The sequence below is a fragment of the Ambystoma mexicanum genome, chromosome 6q (genome assembly GCF_040938575.1).
Source record: "Ambystoma mexicanum isolate Mex_15411 chromosome 6q, UKY_AmexF1_1, whole genome shotgun sequence".
NCBI classification, from domain to species: Eukaryota; Metazoa; Chordata; class Amphibia; order Caudata; family Ambystomatidae; genus Ambystoma; species Ambystoma mexicanum.
The window spans coordinates 935281229-935307565 of NC_090937.1; the positions used below are offsets into that span (position 1 = coordinate 935281229).

Here is a 26337-nt window from a genome sequence, read left to right on the forward strand (position 1 = left end):
CTCCAGATGGGTTTTACTCTCGACACCTGCAGCTTCGGGTGAATCAGTGGAGCACCATTACGATCTTATGGGACGATCGCCAATGGGCCACATGCCCTTACGCTGTACTGGTGGCTAGGTGCAACATTTCGGCCTTTCAGCTGGACTAGTGCCTGCTTCATGGGACGGACCTGCGGTTCTTGCCGCTTCCATGTTGCCTTTTGGAACGTTGATGTAGGCCCTGTGTGCCATGATGGTACAGGGCGTCACACAAGTGGAAGCTGGTCAATTATTGCAGATGCAGCCCTCGGTGATGATGGATGTTTTGGTGTTATTTAGCAAATTGCTGTGAGGCCTTTGTCATTTGGATGTGCATTTAAATTGTATTCCGATATTTGGCGTGTTGCGTTATTCTTTGCAGGTGATGTAGCGATTTTCGATTTGTGGCGGTATGTATTGCGAGATGATCTGCATTGTGTTCCGCCTTCTGAGTTGAGTTGTGTGGTACTGTACTGGCCGCGTTTGCCTACGTAGCACAGTATGGTCACGGATGGGGGCTGCCATTGTGACTGTTTACATGATGTGCTGTTCAGGGGCGGGGGATTGGCTTTTGGCCGACTGGTGCCTGTCAGCCAGGTCGATTGGTGGAATGATGGGATGTTCAGAATGGGGCTGGTCACAGGTGCCTGTGTTTGCGTGCGTTTGTTGGAGGGGGACTGGGGTCATGTCCATTGGAATAGCTTCTGTATTCATGCCATCTGTGCCCTGCAGCTCCCATCGGCCCCTCTTGGGATGAGCCTGGCTGCTCAGTCACTCTGCCAACTTGTGTGGTACATGCTTCTGCTGATGGTTGGTTTGTTTACTGGCAAGAGTACAGGGCTGGTGCAATCCCCCTCAGGATGCTGTTTTGGATGTTGCCTTGCGCTGGTGGCAAGCGATGGGGGACTACTGTTGTTTTGTGTCATGTGTTCTTGATTTTCATTTTGATGTATTGTACCTTCACATGCCTGTGCTGCATCAGTACGGCTATGGTGACATGCCGTACATGGATGCCCACTCACGGGGCGCTTTGAGCCCCTGCATGCATTTCTACGTTGGCATGCATGGGTGAATTGTAGATTTCACTGGTTGCATAGTGTGAGTACATTGCGCCTGCCAGGAGTTGTGCAATGTGGCCAGGGAGTGGAGTACAGGCACTCAGTGGGCCATTTACGGTTGGTTCACGATGCCGTATTTCTCGCCATGGCGGAATGGTACTTTCCGACGTGCTTGATGGCGTTCAGTACATGTCCGCTAGGGTCAGAATTCGCGTACCGTTGCGCCATGGCGGTGTTTCCGGTTTTGCAAGGCGCGCGTGCGCGTACTTGGTGCAGTTAGCGTTGCCGTTCACTGCGGTGTCGCTAATGGCATCGTACTTTACGGTGACGGGTCATGATCGCAACGAGCGGTGTTCGATGGCGGTATTGCATTTCCGCCATCATTTTTCCATTTCCGCCAGGGTCGTAATGAGGCCCAATGTGTTGACAATGACACACAAGTGTGTGTCTCTAGGTAGCCCCACCTATTTGTCAAGACAACTGGCAGGAACCTTCGCTCCTCTACTGCTACAGTACTTGTTGCCCCCAGATTTAAGATTGCTAAATTTGGAGGTACCACTCTTGATTCCCAGGGTCCTCTCCTCTGGAACGTACTTCCGGCTGCAATACACCAGGTTCAAAACTATCCTCTTTTTAAAAAGGCTATAAAGACTCACCTTTTCAACTAATCCTATGACTTCCACTCACTTCTTCTGGCAGTCTTTTTATGTTCTGTTTGTCTTGTTCTTGTTTTTTGTGCGCCCTGAGGCCCATGGACATGTGGTGCGTAACAAGAATTAAAATAAGTAAATAAATAAATAAATAAATGTGTTTTTAATTTAAAAAAATGGTGGACTACGTTATTCCTGTACTTCATCGACATTGATGTGTGCTAGTAGTGTCAAGGATTGTTTTTAATATAAAAGCATAGTTATTCTTCACAAAACATATTAAAACAAGTCTTGGCACTATTTCATTCCAATGTTGCATGGTTTGCTCCTGCTGTAGAAGTCAATTTCATGCAAAAGGTTTGACAGTGAGAATTAAATTCCTGTTTGCTGACTAAAGATATTTGAGAGGACAACTAAAAGATCGGAGTTGAAATATTTTCAGCGATTTTCTGGAGGAAGCGCTCTAGGGCAGGGATGTCTTTTGGGGGTGACCAGGGGTCGCACCTGCTACCTCTAAAGTCTACCTTGCTACACCTCCGGTCTATCTTGCTAACCCCTAAAGGAAGATCCTGCGCTGTGGCCAGCACCATGTGGATCTTTGTTTCTGGAGTGGCTGGCTTTCTTGTTCAGGCGTGTTAAAAAAAACAGGGGGTTCGACAAGTGTAACACTTTGAGCAGTGACCCTAAATAAGAAAAAATAGGAATAATAAATCATTTGTTTTTCTGGGATTCTATACAATAATTGCTAGACTTATTAAAGGTTTATTTCAGGCACACTTCAGGGGGTGAGTCACTGATTAAGTCTGTTTTCACAATGCAGACAAAACTTCCAAAAAGCATTTAGAGTAGAATAAGCATCCATTTTGGACTATGTTTTTTGCTTTTCACAAGTTGCAGTTATAGCATGTTTTTTTCTGCTGTTGTCTCTGTTACAATCATCACAAGACATTCCTTCGTGGTGTCCACAGTCACTTGACAAAATCCTTGTGCCTAAAAGCTTGTGTAGCCTTTGATTTGATTTTGCCTCATTAATGCTTTGTTGTAAGGTGTCTATCTTTCCTATTTCCATGGCATGCTGTTCAGGATGTTTGTTTGCATGTATGAGGTAACAAGTGCCCAGAGTACGGCATGTCGAGTGACTGCGCTGCTTTCCCTGCGCTACTCTAAATTCTTTAATACACAGTTATGAACCTTCCCAATGGTATGCATTTTGCCAACCTCTGAAGCCTGTAAACTAGATGCACGCAGGCTTCATATTTGACCAACTTTGCACTAGACCTGCAGATGAACTGGCCATCTGTTAAATCTCAGTTACCAGTTTAATGGAATCCACTACAGAGTGTAACTTGCTTTCTGACTTTGAAAACATTCAGGCATGTGAATGCTCATTTTACTTTAGCTATAGCGGTAATATAGCTATAGCTGGTAATATAACTCATTGGGTTGAGAGCTCTATGTTGCAATATGTGTGTGATCTGCAGTTGCAGGTTCGAATCCCAGTAAGGCCAAATCAGCATTTCAACCTTCTGAGGTTGATAAATGAGTACCACAAAAAACGAAAGAACGGGGACACCAGGTATGGCAAAACTCCAGTCGTACCTGGCCTGCACGAATATATATATAGGGGTACAAAGAAGGCCGGAGTTCTTATGTTTCTGTAGTGTGAAATGCAAGGTAACACGACTCACAATTAGTAACACATACTCATATATATGAGCCAAACAAAGGCCAGGCATCAGTATGTTAGAACAAGAAATATTTCAGTTTATATCCTGCGAATGTTATATGCAAAATGTATTACATCTTTATAAAAATCCATTAGTGGAGGCTTAAAAATTCATAATTCTAATGTAATATGACAAATGCAATGATGAATGTTCACCATGCATCTGTAGTGATCAAAAAAATGTGTAACACAATAAATGTCACAACTAATGCAAAAAAGACAAGAAAAAGAAAACTGCATACACCTAAAGGAAAACTCTCATGCACTCATCATTTAATTGGCATCACCATACCAAACAATCACTGAGGTTAAATCAAACAAAATGAATGGTAAATAAAAAATAATAAAGCAAACAAGGAGTTTCCAATTAAATTTAACTAATAACAAAAAATAAACATACTCCAGAAAAGCAAAATACAGTTAAATACAAAAGTTGCCTAACTGAACAAACCTAGTTGGTAACTGTTAATATTAGGTCGTAATTCCTAAATTTAAACACAAAAACCCAACATGTTTCTTTCAATATCTGCCGCAATCTTCAACTGAGTGGAAATTCGTCAAGGGTTGGGTGACATAAAAGTATTCAGCTGGTAGCAGTTCTTAAAATTTGCTATACAACTTTGTCATGTACCTTAGATCTCACCTACATAATTAAAAGACACATACTGTTACTAAACTATAATTATTAAAAGTTCTGTTAGCTCAACATGACCCTCTAACTGAGTCATGGGCACATGGTCAAAGGACCTAGTCAATGGATTCACACTCACCTTGCATACAATTCATTTGTCTTGCTGGGTGGGATATGAGGAATATAAATTTCGTCCCAGTACTGGAATGATGTCATCCAAACCACAGAATGTCCAAGAGAAGGGAAGTGATGAATGGTGAGCAGCCAGACAAAACAGAAGACCGTAACAAAGACAAAACACCCTAAACAACAAGGGAAAGAGGAGAAAGTGAGAGAAAAAATATATAAGAGAACGGTCAATTAGAGTAGCCTCTTATAAGTTCATCAACAATCAACCTCAAAAGTACAGCGCAAAGCATGGAGCAAAAATCAAATGTAGTTTCCAGGGATCAATAACTCACACTAACAATGGTCACTAGAACAAGATAAATCACAGTAGTGGGTTCATAATGGTTAATGGACCGGAATCGTCGGCATGGGCTGGTGATACATCACTATTCATGAGTCCTTATCTTAGCCGTGTAGCGACTGAAAAATCAATAGACACGGCAACAGTCCGTCAATACTTCCTGAGATCTCTATAGAATAATTGCTCCAAGATAATTACTGGTTGCCTAGATACCAATCCACCATTAGTAATACAAACATCAGGCTTACTTGTAAATAATGTATCGAACGCAACAACTCAAAAGTTGCTGTGGTCCTCGGTATTGTAGAAACTGTCAGTGTTTCTCATACGTGTCTTGCATGTTGTTGTGGTCCTGTCAGAACTGTGAGAGAAAACACTACAAACAGCGGATAAAAACGCTGCCGTCTATGATGTCGGCAAAACACAGCACACAGACTCAATTGTCAAGATTCAACTGGACTGCATCACCCCGTTGTCGAGTATAACCCCACCATGAATCTTACCGAGTTAGCACCATCCTCAATCGTGGATCCACACCAGTCACAACGAATAGAGGACAAACTACGGGACTGGTTTAAATATAGTCCCTTCCCCATAAAAGCTTGTGTGCCGCGTAGAAATGTTTGACCATAACACATAAAGTGGCCCTTGATTTCATTTAGTCACATTAATGCTTTGTTGTAAGGTCTCTATCTTTCCTATTTCCATGGCATGCTGTTCAGGATGTTTGTTTGCATGTATGAGGTAACGAGTGCCCAGAGTACGGCATGCCGTGTGACTGCACTGCTTTCCCTGTGCTACTCTAAATTCTTTAATACACAGTTATGAACCTTCCCGATGGTATGTATTTTGCCAACCTCTGAAGCCTGAAAAGTAGATGCATGCAGGCTTCATATGTGACCAACTTTGCACCAGACCTGCAGATGAACTGGCCTTCAGTTAAATCTCAGTTGCCAGTTTAATGGTATCCACTACAGAGTGTAATTTGCTTTCTGTCTTTGAGAATATTCAGACATGTAAATGCTCATTTTACTATAGTTGTAGCGGTAATATAGCTGTAGCTGGTAATATATCTCATTGGGTTGAGCGCTCTATGTTGCAATGTGTGTGTGATCTGCAGTTGCAAGTTCGAATCCCAGCAAGGCCAACTCAGCATTTCAACCTTCTGAAGTTGATAAATGAGTACCAACACAGGTTGGGTGATATTGTATGTATATTTTTTCTATATATAGCGCTTAAGCGAAAGTGCTATATAAACACATCATTATCATTTGGCCTTGGACGTCTGTTTGCATTCATAGTCATTTGGTAATATGGGCCAATACACACTGTTTTAACGATACACATGGTGATCCATTATTGTATGAAATGTATATCACATTACAGTGATATCATAACCATATTTTTCATAGTTTACTTAGAAACAATGTTATATGATGCCACTTACTGTTTTGTCAAGGGGTAAAAGGTCATGTTCCATCGCTTCCATGTGATGTAGTCAGAGGTAAAGGGTCGTGTTATGTCACTTTTGCTACCCCTGGCATTTTGTGGAAATGACATCCCTGCTCTAGGGCTCACCTATATTTAGTGTGCTATTTAAGGTCAGATGAATAAGTAATTGTTTCATTTCAGTGTCTTTTCGTAAGAGGAGTAACAATGAATACGTCTCTATTGTTCATTTGACATGTATTAGGTATTGCTGTAAGGGACTTTAGATTCCTCCCAGAGCTCTTTGAGATACATATAAGAGACCCTTGTGTCAATCAGATGCTCTTTTATGTAGGAAGTGGCCCTCCAAGGATACTCCTGCTGCCTTCAAGTGACACCAGTGTAGACGTTCATTCATTGCCAAATTAAAGCACAAGCTCTCCCATCACTAGTCATTGAACCTTGACTCGTCCTTTAGCTTTATAGAATACCGTATTGTGACAATTTTACAAAATAACCATTAATGCGTTGAAGGTCCTGCATGTCTGAAACCATTTCAGGACTGTGAGCAACTCTTTCATTTTTTTCAGATACCCACCCGTTCGCTGTTAGAAATATACAAAATACTGCTTCCGAGACGGACAAGCAGGATTTTGAAATAAATCCCGCAAAATACTTGTAATCATGTGGGTGCCTTCTTATCTTAAATATGCATACATAGTTTTAACATGCTTTTTTTAACATGTCACCAGTGCCCTTTTGACATATAAAGCATGCATTGTAAAATCCAAAGGTTTTAGCTTTTGCAGTTGTTCTTTGTTTTTTAAATTTATTGGGATGAATTTGTGATGGCCCCGTAAAGGCGGGTCGTAGAGGAAATCAAATTCAGGACTGAAATCATATCTTGGGGAGAGTAGTTTGGTAAAGATGTAATAGTAGCACTGCGGGGAGAACAAAGACACAGACAACACACAATCTCCGAACAATCCCAAAGTTGTGTTGCGCTCCCTACCCCAGCAAACAAGCTACATAGGTTTTCTAACACTTAGATTCTGATACATCCAGATTGTATGCCTTCATTAGGAAGGATTTCACTTCCAATTATCACAATAGACCGCCATGGGGAGACAGGCATGCCTTGGTCCTCCAAGGATACTCCTGCTGCCTTCAAGTGACACCAGCGTACATGTCCATTCATTACCAAAATAAAACACACCCTCTCTTATCACTAGTCATTTGAAACAGTCACACACGAACAGAAACTTCCTCTGGCAAGGTAAGCCAGGCCGCAAAATGTGTGCTGAGGCTACAGTTAGCTGACGTGTGAGCAAAACACTGCTTCTTTGACCCACATTTCAATGCTCCATTCTGACACCATGCATACATGATTTAAAACTGAGTCTCTCTAACTATAACAGGAGAGTGAAATGACTATATGGCCTAGTTCACATAAATAAGTTCCATTTGGCATTTTCATTTGAATTTACATACAATTGCATTTACATTTACATTATTTTAACCTTCATTACATACAACAAAATGTTTCCTCCGTTGAGTCCAACTCAAAGCACATGCAAGCTGAATGACCAATCAACATATAACTATCATTAGGCGAGGTGCTAGGCTTTGCAAGGTGACTTATTGCTTGTGACATTGTTAAATGTCAGCTGTGGGACAAAGCCTACAGCTTACAGTGCCTGCTACAAAGGTCCTTAAATACCTTTTATCTCTGTTTTTTCCAGCATGGCATCATTCAGAATGTTAAACACATCTTCAGGTCACAATTTCTGAGGACTGTAAGCAACATCCGAAAGAAAGGTGTAACATATAACAACAATCTGTTTACTACAGGGCCAAAAAGAGGACTCTGCCACTCCAAAATAGAATGCTGCAGATATACACGATACATGAGACCATGGGCCTCATTACGAGAATCGTGGTAATGGAAAAACGATGCTGGTAAGGGAATACCAGCACCGCATATATATTAAGAGTCGACAACCGGTATCAGCGCCACCGCTCAGATCGTGCTCCCACGTACAGGCATGCGCGTGGGCACGCAGCCCTTTCGGCCGGAAATACCGGGATGCCGCTAACAGGAGGACATCACAAGTCACACGGACATGCAACTACCGGCATCACGAAGGTGGTAATAAGAGATACCGTGATGCCAGCATCACCAGCATCACGTATCACCCGCTAACAGCAATGTGCAGTGTTCCCAACTGCCACAGGTGCATACAATCAGCACAGGTAGAGGCGATGGAGTCTGGCCCAGCACAAAAGGAGCACACCCACACACCACACCCCTTCCCACACCAAAATGATCCCACTTGCAGTTGCGATATTGGGGCTGGAGGACATGCTTGCATTGCTACACCATGAGCAACAACTACAACAGGCACCACAGAAGAGATGCAGGAGGAGAATGAGACAGGCGCAGCAAGTCCCACCAGTGCAGCCAGTGGTACCACGCAGGCAGCCTCCAATCCCTCGCATCAGAGCCAGTCCTTTCAACCTAACCCCTGAGCAGATCCACACCCTGTACCACCTGGATCGGGACACCATCACTGCCATTGTGGACATGATATACAACGACATAGTCAGCCTGATTGAAATATGCACCGCCATCCCCCCTCTACTGAAGGTAGTGTCTGTGCTCCACTTCCTGGCCACAGGCACCTACAAGCAGACAGTGGGGCAGATGCATGTCATATCACAACCTTTTTTTTCACGCATGCTGAACCAAGTGCTGCATGCACTCCTGAAGCACTCAAGCAACTATATATCACTAGCACGGACTGCCCAGGAGATCTTGACACAAAAAATTGGCTTCCATGCAATGCCAGGAATTGGTGGTCCCACGTGCCATGGAGGTTGCGTACCGCAATCGTAAGCTATACCACTCCGTCAATGTGCAGATGGTATGTGACTCCAGCAAGTTCATCACACATTGTTGTGCCTGATATCCCGGATCAACTCATGATTCAATGGTCCTGCGGAACTCCATGCTACCACGCTACATAGAGCGACATGCTGGACGACGTGCCTGGCTTCTTGGTAAGTTGCATGACAGGCACACACCACCCGGGTGTGATTGGGGTGGTGACTGGACAATGCCCATACTGCAAAACACTGTGCTCCAAAGCATCCCAAACTGAACATGACACCTAAACCTCATAGAAATGATGGAAGCTGCACACCAATGACGATATGCCTGACTTGCAACCAGCCCACATCCCACAACACGTCCACTGCACATCATCAGACCGTACCTTCGGTAACACAATGCAGCAACATGCTGTGAATATGCACACTGTAAATGACCACAGGAAAACACAACACAGGACATGCATCCATGAGTGTGCACAAATCAATTCCACCAAGGGAATTCGCTACTTTTCCCTGGCCCACCACCACAGTAGTGCTGCATGTCACCATGGGAATAATAAATCGCTGAATGACTAATCATGATGAGACTTGTGCCAATGCTGCTAGTAAAAAAACATATGAATCACTCCACATCACATAGATGATAGCAAATACAGCGGTAGGCATCCACAGTGCATGAACACCAGCAAGGAAGTGGACACCCTGGATCATCTGGACAAAGCAACCCACGCCTGTAGACCATAGGACAACACACATTGTGGCAAGTTAAAATGTGTGCATAAATCCAGGGACATGTGCATGTGAACAAAAAATATCTGCAGGCATGAGAGTGATAAGTACAGATGTCATGTTAGGAATTGATTCACACATACCTTACTTTGCACCCATGCAGGTGATGCTGGCTATCCCTTGAAGCCGTGGCTCCTCACCCCTGTCTGGAACCCGCAGAACAGGCACGAAGAGGTCTACAATCGGGCCCATACCCGTACCTGTGTGGTGATCGAGCAGATCTTTGGCCTGTTGAAGGCACGGTTTCGCTACCTCAGCAGGTCGGGTGGGGCACTCCTGTACGGGCATGAGAAGGTGGCCAAGATCATCAACATGTGCATCCGATGGAACATGCCTCTGCCCCCTGACATTCAACAGCAACGACCAGGTGAGGATGAAGATGATGAAGAAGAAGGGGTTGCACATCAGCCAGGTGGCGATGCACAGGAGGGACGTGCTGTGCGCCAGTCTGTGATAGGCCAATATTTCTAATACACATGGATGCAGAGCATGCCATGGATGTGGGACTCTGGCCACTGGGTGTGGGGGTACATGGACACTGTGCACTGTAAACCAATAAAGCACACATAAACAATAAGCAATGTGCAGTCATGTGATTTGTTGGTACACAACGGGTGTATTGAAAGGGTAATATGAACAAAGTGCTTTAACCCTCCACCTCACACACACACCCACCCCCTCCTCCTCCCACAACTCTCCCACACACCCACTCCCCCCACCTCCTCCCCCCACGACTCCCCCATACACTCCTCCCCCCTCCCCCCACAACTCTCCCACACACCGCCTCACCCTGCCCCTCCCCCCGCAACTTCCCCACACATGGTGTACAATGGTATGCAACATGAGTCTAAATTAGTTCACACATGCAGGCTGTCCCTGCTACTTGTGTCCTCTGTGGCCTCCGGGGGCAGCATGTCAGTGCGCCGCGTGGTGCGCGAAGACCTGTGCAGGGGGCTCGTCTGTGTGGAGCTGGATGATGACCCAGTGCCCGGATGTTCCTCTGTCAGGGCAGGACGCTGAGCCTCCAAGGCATTGGCAATCTGGCCAGGACCTGCCTCACTGCTGACAGCTCCTCACATATGCACATGGTGCTTGACTCAATGGCCCCTTTCATGGCCGCAGTGTTCTCAAATGCCTCCTGCCTTGTCAGGGCACCACATGTGACGTACTGTTTCACGAGCCCTGTCAGCTCCTGCTGCTGGCCCTCCATTTGTCCCAGACCCCTTCTGAGGTGGATGGGGCATCTGCCAAGGGGCCTAATGCAGGTGGGTCCTCTTTGGGGCTTCAGGCCTCTGGTATTACCTCTCCAGACTGGTCGAGCGTGGTGCTATTGGGAGTGCTCATTGGGGTGTGCTGGGGTGTTTGCCCTGGGCTGGGTGTGCCTACCACTTCCGTTGATAGGTTGTCGTCCTCAGCGACACATACTTCACCCTGGCACTGTTCTTCACCACCACTCTGGGGCACTGTGGTAGCTGCCTCCCCTACGGAGCTATTTGCAGCAGACAGGGTCCCATCTGCCACTGGCTCAGGTTCAGTGGATTCCACCGGTATAGCCACTGTTGGTATTGCGGCTGTTCTTTGCCGCCCCTAAGCTTTGCCATCCTGTGTCGGCTTTGCCTTCGGTGGCTATTGTTGCTTGCCTAGGCCCTTGGATGTGGAAGGCCTGTTGCCGTTTTCCCTGCCACTGGCCTTCTTTGATGGAATTGTGGCCTGTGCAGCAGTGTCCTCAGCGTCGCCGTCAGAATCTGAGCCTGTGGGGGACCGAGAGAGGGACGGCATCAGTGATGGTTGTACGTGCATCATGCATACATTGGTATTATAACAGTTGTACACATTTGATGATTTGCTGTCTTGGAGTTGTGACATACAGGTTGATTGCTATATGGGGGGGTTATTCAGGCATACGTCTGGTTCACACATGTGTAAGGTGGTGTATGCTGTGTGACATGCCTTTGTGTTGTGGACTGCATGCATTGTGACACATGCTATTTCGCTGTTTGTGAGGTGTGTCTCAGGTATGGCATTGGCATGCTGCATGCATGCAGATGTGACGGTGCTGGGGACAGCATCTAGGCAGGGATGTGTCCATGTGTGTGTGAGATGGCCCATGCATTGGCTTCTGTCCCTGTCACATTTGTGGCCCGTCATCATACTTTGCATTCCAGTGGTTTGTGTGGACACTCACCTCCATCTGCCGATGACGGCACTCCACGCTCCATGTCTCCCACTCCCCCAATGGCCTCCATGCCAATGGTGCTTGCACATGTTTCTTCCCATCAGGTGAGCTTTATGGGGGAGTTGGGCCCGCCGCCTGTAGCCAGTCCCTGGCTCCGATTTGCAGAAAGGATATTGCGCACATGGAGGCGCAGGTCATCCCAGCTTTTTTTGACATCCTTGACTGTGCGGGGGGTGGTGCTGACTGCACTGACCTTCCGGGCCACTTCCTCCCATATTTCTTTTTTCTTTAGCTGCACAACTCACCTCAGGTCTGATGCAAAGACTACGTCTACATTCTGGGCCAGAGTGTCTGCCAGCATGTTTAACTCGTCCTCAGAGAAGCGCTCCTTTCGCTGGCGGGATGCTCCTTTTTTAAATGCCTTTGGCATTGTGCTGAAGGTGTAGCTGGATATGTAGCTGGTGTTGTGTGGAACCAGGTCCTGTGTCTCGATGATTGCAATGGATTGCAGCATTTCCCGGTCTGGCGCGATGACGTTACTTCTGGTTCTGGTATTGCCGGACCCATTATTGCCGGTGCCCATTATTTAGGGGTGGACGAAGGCGGAGGGGGTGTCAGCGCTTTGCATGATGCCACTAATGGGGGTTTTAGGGTCATTTGCGGCATGCCAGTACAGACAATACCGGCATGCCGCTACGCGTGTGCACGCATTCTCGTAATTGCCCACTGTTAGCGGCATCGTCAGTGCTACCCGGTTGCGGTATTACCTCCATGCCGGTAAGGTTTGCTTTTTACCGCAAATCTCATAATGAGGCCCCATCATGTGTAGAAAAGCATACACAGGTTTATAACTATTGTTTGCATCAAAAATATGGTGTCGTACCAAAATCCAGGATCTGTTGAGCATTCAAGCCCATGCAAAGAGGGCATCAAATTCATGTAAAGATGCCAATTATAACTAATTTTTAAAAAAGCATTCATCCCTTACCAGGTACCTCTGGGACATCTTAAGCAGTTGCTCTACTGAGTCCTTGCTTTCAGGTCTCATGTTCACTAACAGATCATAACGTCCATGCACAGCTCAAACACTGCCAGAATGTAAGTCTCCCACTTTCAAAATGTAGAAAGGTATTTTTTTATATTCATGGTACCTTGATTTACGATAAACCTTTAACTGTTTACAATTTAAGCATATAAACAATACAGTAACAAAACCAATACCAGAATCAGTTAAATATATATCATAATAACAAATTAATTTAATTTAGTACAAACCCATATTCAGCAGACACAGAAGAAGACAACAATCTAAAACATGGTCATAACCAAGGAGACCTGGGTTCTGTATTTTAACCTATACCAAAATTCATCAGGAAATACTGTCTGTTTATTTTGTGAAACATGATCAAATTATAAGATCCTTAGTGGAACCAAAGCTTTACAAGTCTCCACCAGATATTAAAGGGTCTATGTTTGGTCCCTATCTCTGCATATTTGACAAATGCAAGTTTTGTGGTCAAAGTTCAATCTCAGGCACACGCCTTCAATGGTTGGCAGCAGATTAAAATGAAATTTCGTGAAGGAGTGTCTTATTCGTGCACTTGGGAATTTGTATTGTAAGGAAGGCATGGTATCAAACAGTGAAGACAGACACAAGTGCTCACAGTTCAAGGGTGTTTATTGAATCTAATTATGGGATCAAGGTACGACCATGACAATAAAGATAAGACAGTCCTAGTAGTGTCTTCGTCAAAATAAAACGGCCTATACTAAAAAACCTATTGCCAATCGCTACTTCTAAACAATAAACAGTGTGGGAAATGATGTAGATACCAAAAAGGGTGTCATGAAAACATATGTCAGAATGATTGGGTAGTTGGTTCCCTTTGCCCCCGTTTTCACCACGGGACAAGGTGATAAACTTGGGCTTCGAACACACTTCAGTTCGACTAGGCATAAGGGCACGGTTCCAGCTCATATATCAGCTCTCTGCAACCAAAAGTCTCTTGCTCAATCAAGGAAGGCTTCTCCCAGCTCAACAAAGAGTGTTGAAAGTTCCTTTCCTCAGTTGTTTACTTTTAGAGCAACAAAAATCATTTACTTCCACTTTGAGTCCCCCTCAACTGGACTCAGACTCCCTTTTCACTTTACAATTTACCATAGGCCCCTCTTCGTCTGACTTGGGCCTCTGTATGGTTCCGTTCTCAATTCATACCACTTTCACCTTTCACTATGAGTCCTCTCCGTCGGGCTCAGACTCCTATTTCACTTTCACAGTTCACTACATACCGAAGACTTTCAATTGTGCAAAGGATTTGACTCAAAACCCTGCAGGACCACTTTGATTCTCTTCCTCATAAATCCTTTCACTTTGATTCCCCCTCCGCCGGGCTCAGACTCCTATTTCTTTCCCAGTTCATAAGTTCTGCTAGATGGATATATTCATGCAGAGACTTTAGATCGGGCACACATGCGGTGCCAGACCATTCTGCTACTTAGTATTGTGCGTTCACTTCTGAAAGTTCAGAAAACAATTATCGGCTTTCCCTTTTTATTTCCGTCTGTCATCAAACGCCTTTTCCATTCAACTTCATAGTACAGGTTGTTGCCGCCCGTAACCTTTGTTCATATGCAGTTTGGTGTCACACAGTTGCCTTCAACTCAGGGAGAAGAACTAATATTAATAATCCAATAGTGGTTGAAAAGGCAGTTTTCTCTATATAGGGCCCATATATTGGCATTTGCCAATAGCCTTTTGTCAAGTCTAGGTTGATACATATAACGCGCTATCTAGCTTCTCAATCAGGTCGTCCTTTTGAGGTCTGGGATAGGCGTTAAATGCCGAGATTGCATTCACCTGTCTGAAATCAATACGAAACCACCACGATTGGTCTTTTTTTTACTAGCATGATAGGGCATGACCAAGGACTAGTAGAAGGTTCAATAATATTATCTTGCAATATGGTTTTAACCTCATCGATTACTATCTTTTTCCAGCCTTCTGGGAGTTGGTAAGGCTTAAGGTGGACTACCTTTCCCTTCGGGGTGTTGATATAATGATAAGTGGCCTGTACTCTACCAGGCTTCTCACTGAACACATCCAAAAAATAGTTAATAAGGTAGGCTAGATCATCATTTTCTCTTCCAACAACTCTTGAGGAATAATATTTACACTTTCTTTACATTCCTTGCAGAGGTTAACATGGTAGCAAAAAAAAAGAGTTGATGGCTGGAAGGTTTAGAATAAATCTTGACCTCTGGCATTGCTCTGGGCAACCCTCCAGACCATCGTTCTTCACCTGCCAAGCCATTACAAAAGGGGAAAAACCATATGCAAATCAGGCTTGGTCCCACCCCCAAAGGGGGAGTCCAGCCCGAACTGCTAGGTCACATCCCCTTTGCACGAGACCACAAGCATCCCCAGACATGTTTCAGCCTTGTTGGGCGTCATCAGTGAGAAGTAGCTTGGGTCTCTAGGCCCAGCAGGCAAGGGACCCACGTCTGGGCATACCCTTCCCACTCGGGGTGACAATAGCAAAACAAAAGAGTTGATGGCTGGAAGGTTTAGAATAAATATTTTTGCACATGACTGGTCCCCTTTTGCAAAAACAGGGGTGTGGAAGGTTGCCCAGAGCAATTGCCAGTGGTTTAGATTCATTCAAAACCTTCCACCCATCACTTTTGTGGTCAGTTTGTTTCTCCTTGTGAGAGAGAGCGTGCTCAGACGTGGGTCCCTTGCTTGCTGCGCCACAGGGAACCAGGCTGCACCTCACTGAGGAGGTCCAACAAGGCCGAAACATGTCTGGGGTTGCTTGGTTTTCTGGGCAGAGGGGACCTGGCCTAGCAGTTCGGGCTGGGCTGCTACCTTCGGTGGTGACAGCTGCTGACTGATTTGCACATGGCTGGTCCCCTTTTGCGATGGCGCAGATGGGCTAAAAAACAGTGGTGTGGAAGGTTGCCCAGAGCAATTGCCAGTGGTTTAGATTCATTCAAAACTTTCCACCCATCACTTTTGTGGTCAGTTTGTTTCTCCTTGTGAGAGAGGGCATGCCCAGACGTGGGTCCCTTGCTCGCAGCGCCACAGGGAACCAGGCTGCACCTCATTGAGGAGGTCCAACAAGGCCGAAACATGTCTGGGGTTGCTTGGTTTTCTGTGCAGAGGGGACCTGGCCTAGCAGTTCGGGCTGGGCTGCTACCTTCGGTGGCGGCAGCTGCTGACTGATTTGCACATGGCTGGTCCCCTTTTGCAATGGTGCAGACGGGCTTAAAAACGGTGGTGTGGAAGGTTGCCCAGAGCAATTGCCAGTGGTTTAGACTCATTCGAAACCATCCACCCATCACTTTTGTGGTCAGTTTGCTTCTCCGTGTGAGAGAGGGCATGTCCAGACGTGGGTCCCTTGCTCGCTGCGCCACAGAGAACCAGGCTGCACCTCACTAAGGAAGTCCAACAAGGCCGAAACATGTCTGGGGTTGCTTGGTTTTCTGTGCAGAGGGGACCTGGCCTAGCAGTTTGGGCTGGGCTGCTACCTTCACTGGCGGCAGCTGATGACTGATTTGCACATGGCTGGTCCCCTTTTGCAATGGCGCAGACGGGCTAAAAAACTGTGGTGTGGAAGGTTGCCCAGAGCAATTGCCAGTGGTTTAGATTCATTCAAAACCTTCCACCCATCACTTTTGTGGTCAGAGGTTAACATGGTAAACATGTGTTTTCTGTTTCTTATCTGACTGGGCCAGTAGGTAAGTGCAGTTACCAGTACGCTATATTATCTCATATGGTCCCTGCCACTTGGAGATAAGCTTATTCTTAGATGTGAGTATGAGAATTAGCACCTTCTGGCCTATTGAGAAAGAGCGGAGATTCACCCTTTTATCATAAGCCTGTTTTTGCTGGGCTTGGGGTTTCTCCATGTATGTCTGCACCAAGGTTCTTATTACGGTCATATGCTCTCGCAATCGTGTGGTGGTCTGAGATAGGAGTATTGTTGTTTCCTCTCTTTCCTCTCACGTCTCTCTGAGCATATCGAGAACATTTCAAGATTCCCTGCTGTAGAGTAATTCAAAAGGAGAGAACCCGGTAGATGCTTGGGGAGTCTTCCTCACTGCAAACAGGGCCCAAGGTATCATGTGGTCCCAATCCTTTAGATCTTTGCCAACTAATTTCCTCAGCATGGTTTTTAGGGTTTTATTGAATCTCTCCACTAATCAATCAGTTTGAGGATGGTAAACAGAGGTGCATAGAGTAGTTATATGTAATAGCTCATTTATCTCTCCCATCAACCTATGATGAAGTTAGTCCTCTAATCTGTGAGGATTTCCTTAGAGAAGCCTACACGTGAGAAAAAAGAACTAGGTGTTTTATTGATTTGTTGAGTAGTGCTATTTCCCAGCAGGAAAGCTTCAGGGTATCTAATGGCATAGTCCATGATCACTAAGATGTACTTGTTTCCCAGTTTCAAAGTCTCTAGAGGCCCTACGTTGTTCATACCTATTCGAAAAAGAGCATTTCTATTAGAAGCAGAGGATTCAGTGGGGCTGGTAAGGGGATAAGTGCACTGGTCTTTTGACATATCTCGCATGATTGGACAAAGTTCTTTGTGTCTGCATGAATACCTGGCCAATAGAACTTTCCGCTAATGTGGACCTGAGTTTTAACCTGTCCCAGATTACCTCCTATTAAATGGGAGTGTTGATCTCCAACACAATTCTCTTATGGGATTTGGGTATTACCAGTTGGGTCCTAACTATTCTGTTCCCGGTGGTGTCTCTCTGATAAAGCAAGCCTTGTTTTAAGAAAAAAAATAACTTCCTTTATTCAGCCCATCCTCCTCAGACTGTGCAAAGGCTTCAGCCAGTATGGGATTGTTTTGTTGGGCAAACGCAAAGTCGTGGAGAGAGTTGCTTTGTCGTCTCTAGTGGGACGGATGTTGGTTTCTTTGTCTGCCTCTCCAAAATCCCTCTCACCGCTCTCAGTTTCTTCCACTACCTTTTCTTCCGCAGTGCGTGGAAATTGAGCTTTTTCAGGAATTCCCTGGGCAATTTTGTCTCCAGGTCGTACCTCAAAAGGATTGTCCCCATGGTTCTGTATCAGAACTTTACCATCTCCCCTAAAATCTTGATCTATGCCTCCAGCCAAAATGTCTAGACCATATTTCCAGGCTAAACCAGATTTCGAGGGTAACCTGATGTAACACCCAGGAGGAGGAATTAGTACTAGGTTTGTGTGAATCACCCCTCTATTCCCAGGGAGAATAGTAGCTTCCCTATACTACATATATCAAAGCCAATTGACTGCCTAGTGTCAATAATCGAGGGATCGAAGGCTCGATGACTAAGCTTCTGAAATGTCAGGGTTCCCCAATTAGTATCAATTGAGTCACGTCCTGCTCCTGACACCATATGTAAGGAATTCTTGGTATCGAACAGTGAAGACAGACACACATGCTCACAGTTCAAGGGTGTTTATTGAACTTCAAGGGGGGTGGAAAAACACCTATCTAAACCCAAATCTAAGGATGGGAGCAAGCTCTGATCATCAAAATAAAGATACCCCAGTCCTAGTAGTGTCTTCATCAAGATAAAAGCGTCTATACTAAAAACCTATTGCCAATCCCTACTTCTAAACAATAAACAGTGTGGGAAATGATGTAGATAACAAAAAGTTTATCATAAAACAATATGTCAGGTTGACTGGATAGTTGGTCCCCATTTCCCACGTTTTCACCACGGGACAAGGTGGTACACTTGGGCTTGCAACACATTGCTGTTCAGCTAGACACAAGGGCACAGTTCCAGTTCATATTTCAGCTCTCTGCAACCAAAAGTCTCTTTCTCAATCAAGGAAGGCTTCTCCTTTGCAAGACAAAAGTTCAACAAAGATTGTTCAAAGTTCCTTTCCTCAGGACTTTACTTTTCAAGCAACAAATGTCTTTTTCTTCCACTTTGAGTCCGCCTTGACTGGGCTCAGACTCCCTTTTCACTTTACAATTTACCATAGGCCTCTCTCTGTCTGACTCGGGCCTCTGTATGGTTCCATTCTCAATTCACAACACTTTCACCTTTCACTTTGGGACCCCCTCCGTCAGGTTCAAACTCCTATTTCACTTTCACTGTTCACTACAAACCAAAGACTTTCGATTGTGCAAAGGATTTGACTTGGACCCCCGCAGGACCACTTTGATTTTCTTACTCATAAATCCTTTCACTTTGAGTCCCCCTTTGTTAGTCTCAGACTCCTATTTCTTTCACATTTCATAAGCTCTGTTAGCGGGATAAATTCTGGCAGAGACCTTTCAATTGGGTACACAGGCGGTGCCGGACCACTCTGCTACTTAGTATTGTGCGTTCACTTCTGAAATTTCAGAAAACAATTATCGGTGTTCCCTTCTCATTCGCGTTTTTCATCAAATGCCTTTTCCATTCGACTTCATAGGTTACGTTGTTGCTGCCCGTAATCTTTGTCCATACGCTGCCCGGTTTCACACATTTGCCTTCAACTCACCGGCGATTACTTGTCAAATGGCTCATGGGCTTCTCCCTTCTTGCTTTCGTTCTGTGACTTTCCGTCTGGCTTCCTCGATTCAGATGCAATCTGGAATAGGCTGCTCCTTCATGTGCTGTGTCTCGTTCCTTGCCTGGCTCGAAGTGTGTTCCGGTGCTCTGTCTTTTATCCTGGTGGGGAAGGTAAAGGGGATTCAAGTGTGAGTTGTAACAGGCAATTGCCTGACTCTGCCTGACCACAGCACCAGGACATGTTCGAGTTTGTCTTTCCCCAGTATGTAAAGGGAATGTTATGTGTTTGTACAGGGAAGGGCGGGAGTTACAAAACTCATGTGCTTGATCGGGAAAGAGGGAGTAAAGGTTTTAAAGGGACGGGATAGCGCATCTCACCATTAGGTGTCCCACACCCACTCCCCAAGGATCACCCATCCAGGTGATCCTCCCACACTGGTCCACCACCGGGGTCTGGACCCAATAGCGATGGCCGTGCCCTGGCCACCTGGATGACAGATGTCGGAGAACTGGTAAGTGAGACACTTCCTGATTGCTCACAGTATAAATAAGTTCTAACAATTTCACATTTCTTCTCCAAATACAGCAACTCATGGGAAGACTTATAGATACGTCCTTAATGTTTGAATTGTAGGATGTCAATCGTAGTTTCAAAGCTAATCGTCACTATCTTTTAAATTTGCAGACAATGAGGAGCTGTTGTGCCCCAAATGAGTCAGGATATCGTCATAGAAATCAAATAATTCCTGACCCACTTTAGTAGATCTGCCTTCAACAAGGTGCAAACTATTCCAATACAAGAAATGTATTGTGGGTTTCAGACCTTTATAATGATGCAACATGGACATCCACATTACTATAGAGCTTGAATTGAAAGTAACCCCAGTGCAAACCTGGTCATAGAAGTTGGGACACAAGGTGGCAATTGCACAAATGATCTCCCAAGAATTCCTTTAAGGCCTGTTATTAGTTTCCAATCTTACCCTTCTCTTGAACCATTCCACAATGCAAGCACTGCACTCCCCTGTGAGAGAATCGTTTTAGACCCTGATAGAAATAGCAAGCAAGAGGGAAAGCGAAAGAGATAGAGATAAAATGGGACATATGGAGGTGAAAAAAGAAACAATAAATGAAGTGATATGGGAGTGCCAGTGCAAGAATGTGACAAACTGAGAGACTGAGCCTGCGACAGTCTGATTAGGAAGGACTATTACAAATTATACGGAAAGTTACAAGGAAAAAGGACTGCGATGAAGGAGAAGGACTCTGTTAAAAGGGAAGCAGTGTGATGAAGGAAGGAGAAGGACTCTGATGAAGTACTGTGCTGCAGGAGAAGGACTGTGCTGAAGGAGGACTATGATGAAGGACTGTTAATAAAGTAGGACTGTGACACAAAAGGATAGTGATGAAGTATGAACAAGGACTAAGACGAGCGAGGAAGTCTATGAAGCAGAGGATTGTGATGGAGTAATACTATGACAAAGTATTATGGCAACAGAGAATTACCATGACAAAGGAGAAGGACTGTCATGAAGGACAAGGGCTGTAACAAAACAAATGGGACTATGACAAAGCTGAATTACTTTGGTGTCAGTGAAGAAGTAGGATGAAGGAGAAGGACTAGGAGGGTGAAGGACTGAGTAAGGAGAGCTGTGAGGATTGACTGCACTGAAAGAGAAGGACTGCGATAGAGGAGAAGTACTGTGAGAAAGGACTATGATGAAGGTGGAGGATTATAAAGAAGTACTGGAAAAGAGGAGGACTTGAACGTAGGTCTCTGATGAAGAAGGACTACGCTGAAGGAGAAGTAGAAGAACAAAGCAAAAGGACCATGACCAACCAGAAGTTCTAGGACCGAGGGCTAGAAATAATAGTGAGAAAGGATGCAAAAATTAACAATGTATAATGCAGCCAATGCATGCCAACCACATAGCCGGTATAGACGGTTACCGAACACCCTTTCTCGTCTCTCCCTTCGCTAAAGTATTTTGCAGTACAAAATGAACTTTGCACTGCAAAAATACAGTTTGCACAGATCCATGAATCAGGGTTTGTGTCGGCAGTGCAAAGTCACTGTGAACCATGCAAAAAATTCCATGAATCGGGTCCTATATATTTAGTGTTCAGGCTGAGAAAAAATACTACTTTTCCTACTAAACTATAACCACTATTTGTTTTCTTTTCTTTTTTTCTCGGAGTAATGTCTAGATTCGGGTCTCAGCAATTCGTAAAATTAATGATTTTATTGCACTATTTTATTAGCCAGTTCGGCGCCTGCTTTGCATGATTGTTTACGTTTCAGTAGCACTGCCAGCTTCTGGGAAAGCAGGAAGCAATGGTGCACTCGGAGCCGAGTGTGGGATGTCATTCTATGTGATTTAGCAATTTGCAAAGCATTTGTTTAAAATGTCACTTGTAATCAATCATCTGGATTGGACTTCATCCAATCCACACAGTAAGGACAGTAGAGACTTCAGGGGTGGGCTTGAATGAAGGGCCAGGCTATCAAAGGAATCCGCTCGGCTTTGTAATGTCATGCAGTGGACGTTCCCACGTGGGAATCGACTCAACGGGACCAGGCAACAATTAGGGGAGACCAGGGCCCTTGCCCTCTGCTCTCCAAATCAGTAATGCAAGAAACAAATTCGAACTCCTTAGAAGCTGTCAGCTGTGAAACGTCTCCATTTCACTAAAGATCAAGTGGAGGAGGCTAATCTTGTTTCCTAGACACTTAAATCCCATTTTCCCAGGCAGCTTTGTCTCATAGAGAGAAGACCTCATTGTCAAATGTATCCTTTTCGCGTGGCAGTCAAAACAGCTATGAGTGCACCAGAGGAATAAATGAAAGGTCGAAAAAAAAGTTGCAGCTAATTGAAAAGAAATCCGTCGTACAGCTGTATTCACCCAGCACAGATTCTATAAAATTTGGAATAAAAGTTAGCATACCAATGTCTACATAAATGCATTTACATAGGAAACTGAAAATCTCACTACATGCTCAACCACCACCAAAAAATAATATACTTGTATCCTTGATAATAACACAATGGGGGTCTTTTTTCTCCCGGGTAAATTGCCCGGAGGGGAACTATTAATAACACCATGGGGGTCTTTTTCCTACCGGGCGTAAATATCCCGGAGGGGAACTGTTACATTTGAATGTAGGTGTAAACGGGTAGCCACCAGGAAATGTTCATAATTTGCACTCTGAAGTGAAAAACGAACCTGTAAATGTAGGCGTAATCTCGTGTGCACCTTTGTTTTTGACCTATGCAGTGCAAAGTGATATAACTCCACCTTCTATTTACTCATGGAAGACAGCATTTGCGTGGATTCCTTTGTATTCCGCCTGCTTTTGATTCCATGTGTATTTATTGGTTTTAAACCGGCATGAAAACGTCATGCTGTAGTAAAACCAAGTGTTTTATTATGGAGAAAGGTATAAGAGAAGCGGAAATGCAATTCTCGTTCCGTGCCATATCTCCACCTTCAAAAAGCACAAAAAACCCCCAGAGTGTAAATACAGGTTTTAAGACAGGAGTAAGACCATTAAGCTTTTTTAGCACCTTTATTTATGCTCCGAGGACTTTGAAAAGGAGATCTAACCACATAACTGCAGGCCAACTCACATTAGAGTATGCTAACACAAGAAAGTTCATTTGATAACTGACCATCTGCCAGAGGAGATGTCTATGCTATCAAAATCACTTGAAATACTTTTTTATTTGTGCTTATTTGGTTGGTCTGTCAGAGGCTTAAACCAAATGTTTCATACCAAGAGCAAAATTACAGCAGCTGGAGGCAGTCCGTTCACATCCTACCTTTACAAAGCTTCATTGATTATATTGGTGCAGCTAGGTCAGGTAGTAGAGGGGAATGCATAGGTACTTAAGAAGTGAGTCATTTGTAACAGTGGGGCATACCAACATATAGTATACATTTTGGAGATGGGAAAATATATACATAGATACAATTTACAAATATGCAGTCGAGGAGCATCGTGGTAAGGCAGGCAGAGTGGTTTAGGGAGGGGGTAACAGGAAGAGGATGTGCTTATATTAGCAATATACAAAGGTTTGGGAGCCCCGCTAATGAGAACGGACAAGGCCAAAAAAGGGAGGGTCTACAATCACATGTACCAAGAAGAAATATACATTTGCATATCAGTCTGGTCCCACCCTTCTGGGCAGTCCAGCACCAAAAGGGTAGGCAATTCTCCTCTAAACAAGAGTGCCAACACCAAACCCAGACATGTGTTTCAGCCTTGTTGACCTCATTAGTGAGGTAAAGCTGGGCCTCTCTAAACACAGTGAGCAAGAAGTCCACGTCTGGATTACTCTGGGTAAGTTAAGGTGAAACCCCAAGTCCCTAAATATATATACAAAGGTCTGGGAGCCCCTCTACAGAGAACGAACATGGCCAAATCACCTGTCCTATGGTTAGGTGTCCACTCGTGAGGGTCTACAACCACATTTTAGATCACTGTATCTTTCATAGAGAAGACATTTCCATTTGCATATCAGTCTTGTCCCACCCTTCTGGGCAGTCCAGCACCAAAATACTAGACAATTCTCCTCTGAACAAGAGTACAAACAGCAACCCCAGTCGCATGTTTCAGCCTTCAGGCTGCATTTTCACTGGTTTCAACTTTACTTTGGCACCAAGATACAATGTTCATATGATGTATCCTAATAAGATTTAAACTACATCTCTAAGTATATAGAGTATATTCTCTTACCGTGGCTACCATCTACCGGCCTCCTGGTCAAATCACCTAATTTCTCTCTGAGTGGGAGGACCTCTCATCCTCCCTCCTGGCCTCTACCACTCATCTCCTCCTCCTCGGTGACCTCAATATACATTTATACTCTCATTGTTCCTCATCTGTACTCTTCCGTGACCTCTGGGACTCCCTCTACCTGTCCATCCTCCCCTCTGGCCCGACTCACTCTGCAGGGCACACACTCAATGTCTTTATCTCCTCTGACCTCCCTCTCTCCATCCCTCTGACAACTCCTCTCTCCTGTAGCGATCACTCACTCCTCTCTTCTGATCTCTCCCTCCCTTACCCCCAAGCCAGGCCTACCCCAACACTGCCATCCACCTACCTTCTCAGACATCCAGCCCATGAAGCGTGTGTCAGTTGAGGCTTTTGCCGCCACTTTCTCTCGCCCCCTCCACCTCTGGCTGTTTCACATCCTGACACAGCCCTGTCTCTGCTCTACTCTTCAATTTCTGATACTCTTGATGCTCTTGCCCCTGTCATGAGGATCCATTTGAAGTCCAAAGCCAAGTGCAATTCCTGGTATGACTCTGACCTAGCTACACTTAAACGTAAGTGTAGGGCAGCTGAGAGGAACTGGAGGGCTTCCTGTTCATCTTCTGACAAACTGGCCTGTTGCCTGCTACAAAGGCAATACAGACTCTCTGTCCTCATCAAGAAGAGAGTCCACATTCAAACTTGTGTCTCTGCAGCATCTAACAATTCGGCTTTACTCTTTAAAATCTGCAAGGAGCTGGCCAACCCTGCTGCAATCTCTACCTCTCCAGTTGCCTCATAGGCTCTTTGAAATGCCCTTGCCTCTCACTTCATTAAAAAAACAAGGACATCCTGTCCACCCTCTCCACACCCACCCCTCCCCTCTCCATCTGTGCTTGCTGACCCTCCTTTAGCCACCTCCCACCATCCTTCTTGTCCTTTCCTCTTTTCTCCCCTGATGAGGTCGCTAGACAAGTCCGATCTATGAAAGCCTCGTCAAAACAGGTTCCTCCCTGCTCCTCTAAAACCATCAAGGACCACATTGACACCCTCGCTCCGGCCCTTGCTGATTTTTGCAACCACTCCTTTGCCTCAGGATCCTTTCCCTCCCATCTGAAGCACTCCCTTGAGCACCCTCTTCTAAAAAAACACACAGCTGATCCTTCTTGTCCAGCTTACTATCGCCCAATTTCCATTACTCCCTTTCTGGGCAAACTCCTGGAAAAGTTGGCCAACTCTCAGCTTAACCTTCATTCCAATTCTGTTGGCTGTCTCCATGACCACCAGTCTGGCTTCAGAGTTGCCAGAAGCACTGAAACTGCTCTCCTGAACATCCGTGAAGATCTGCTCTCCGACCTGCTCTCCGACCTCTTGACTCTAACATTACCTCTGTCCTCATCCTCCTCGATCTCTCTTCTGCCTTTGACACGGTCAACCATACCATCCTGCTCAACCGTCTCCGTAAAAACCTGGGTATCACTGATCAGGCTCTGGCCTGGCTGACCTCTTTCCTCTCTGATCGACATTCCCAGGTCCAACTTGGGTCCTTCCTATCATCTATCTTCCTCTCTACCTGTGGTGTTCCCCAGGGGTCTAACCTCTCGCCCTGACTTTTCAACCAATACCTGGCAATTCTTGCCCACTGCATTGTCATTTTCTGCTCACATTTCCAGTGCTACGCTGATGACACTCAACTAATTTTCAGGCTCCTCTCCCTCTCTCATCTCTGATTGCCTAACCGCCATTCAAGATTGGTGTGCCACCAATTATCTTTGTCTGAATGGCAGCAAGACAGAGATTCTCCTCATCGGCACACCTTCACCATCCTTTCTCCTCACTCTTTGGCCGGCTTCCCATGGCCCTCCTCCTACCCCCACCTGCGAGGCTAAGAACCCCGGGTCATCTTTGACTCCACCCTTTCCTTCTCCGCCCACATCTCTTAGGTCTCTAAAAAGTCAAACTTCCAACTGCACCTCCTCAAAGGTACTCTGCCTTTCCTCTCCTTCCCCAGAAGCTCTGGTTCTCTCTAGGTTGGACTATTGTAACAGCCTCTTTCTAAATCTACCTGCCTCTACTCTCCGCCCTCTGCAACTAATCCAGAACAGGACTGCGAGACTTGTCCTTGGCCTCGAGCCCTGGGATAGTATCTCTCCAGCTCTGAAATCTCTCCATTGGCTCCCAGTGGATGCAAGGATTAAATTCAAAACCCTCTGCATTGTCCACAAGTCTTTC

General features: G+C 45.2%; 1 long non-coding RNA gene across 1 annotated transcript in view; it reads right to left on the bottom strand.

Annotated features, from left to right (window-relative positions):
• Positions 1-4228: 4228 nt before the first annotated feature.
• LOC138516380 (uncharacterized) overlaps positions 4229-26337 on the bottom strand; it is a 128035-nt gene continuing 105926 nt past the window's right edge. The window contains exons 2-3 of the long non-coding RNA XR_011282265.1: positions 4801-4913; positions 4229-4385 (exon numbers count right to left, since the gene is read on the bottom strand). This is a non-coding gene — a long non-coding RNA (uncharacterized lncRNA). The remainder of the gene's footprint in view (positions 4386-4800; positions 4914-26337) is intronic.